Source organism: Arachis stenosperma, chromosome 8 (assembly GCF_014773155.1).
Source record: "Arachis stenosperma cultivar V10309 chromosome 8, arast.V10309.gnm1.PFL2, whole genome shotgun sequence".
NCBI lineage: Eukaryota > Viridiplantae > Streptophyta > Magnoliopsida > Fabales > Fabaceae > Arachis > Arachis stenosperma.
Window position 1 is genome coordinate 35,485,989 of NC_080384.1, and position 1,353 is coordinate 35,487,341.

The window sequence follows — 1,353 nt, forward strand, 5'->3', positions numbered from 1 at the left end:
CTCTTTCATATGAGCAGGAGCAAGGACAAAGGCATTCTTGTTGAAGCTGATCCTGAACCTGAAAGGACTTTGAAGAGAAAGCTAAGAGAAGCCAAAGCACAACTCTCTTTAGAGGACCTGACCGAATTCTTCAAGGAAGAAAACATGGCAGCAGAAAACAACAACAATGCAAACAATGCAAGGAAGGTGCTGGGTGACTTTACTGCACCTACTCCTGATTTTTATGGGAGAAGCATCTCTATCCCTGCCATTGGAGCAAACAACTTTGAGCTTAAGCCTCAATTAGTTTCTCTAATGCAACAGAATTGCAAGTTCCATGGACTTCCAATGGAAGATCCTCATCAGTTTTTAGCTGAATTCTTGCAAATCTGTGACACAGACAAGACTAATGGGGTTAACCCTGAGGTCTATAGACTGATGCTATTCCCTTTTGCTGTAAGAGACAGAGCTAGAATATGGTTGGACTCTCAACCTAAAGAAAGCCTGGACTCATGGGAAAAGCTAGTCAATGCCTTCTTGGCAAAATTCTTTCCACCACAAAGATGGAGCAAGCTTAGAGTGGAAGTCCAAACCTTTAGACAAAAGGATGGAGAATCCCTCTATGAAGCTTGGGAAAGATACAAACAATTGATCAGAAAATGTCCTTCTGACATGCTTTCTGAATGGAGCATCATAGGTATTTTCTATGATGGTCTCTCTGAACTATCTAAGATGTCCTTGGATAGCTCTGCAGGAGGATCTCTTCATCTGAAGAAGACGCCTGCGGAAGCTCAAGAGCTGATTGAAATGGTTGCAAATAACCAATTCATGTACACTTCTGAAAGGAATCCTGTGAACAATGGGACTAATCAGAAGAAAGGAGTTCTTGAGATTGATGCTCTGAATGCCATACTGGCTCAGAATAAGATATTGACTCAACAAGTCAATTTGATTTCTCAAAGTCTGTCTGGAATGCAAAATGCACCAAACAGTACTGAGGATGCTTCATCTAAGGAAGAAGCTTATGACCCTGAGAACCCTTCCATGGAAGAGGTGAATTACCTAGGAGAACCCTATGGAAACACCTATAATTCTTCATGGAGAAATCACCCAAATCTCTCATGGAAGAATCAAGAGAGACCTCAACAAGGTTTCAATAACAATAATGGTGGAAGAAACAGGTTTAGCAATGGCAAGCCTTTTCCATCATCTTCTCAGCAACAGACAGAGAGTTCTAAGCAGAATACTTCTGACTTGGCAACAATGGTCTCTGATCTAATAAAGACCACTCAAAGTTTCATGAATGAAACAAGGTCCTCCATCAGAAATTTGGAAGGACAAGTGGGTCAGCTGAGCAAGAAAGTTACTGAACTC

General features: G+C 41.4%; 1 non-coding gene across 1 annotated transcript; it reads right to left on the reverse strand.

The window, feature by feature from the left end:
- Positions 1–549: 549 nt before the first annotated feature.
- Positions 550–657, reverse strand: LOC130947194 (small nucleolar RNA R71). Its single transcript, XR_009072595.1, has one exon. It is a non-coding gene; the product is annotated as a small nucleolar RNA R71 (small nucleolar RNA).
- Positions 658–1,353: the final 696 nt, after the last annotated feature.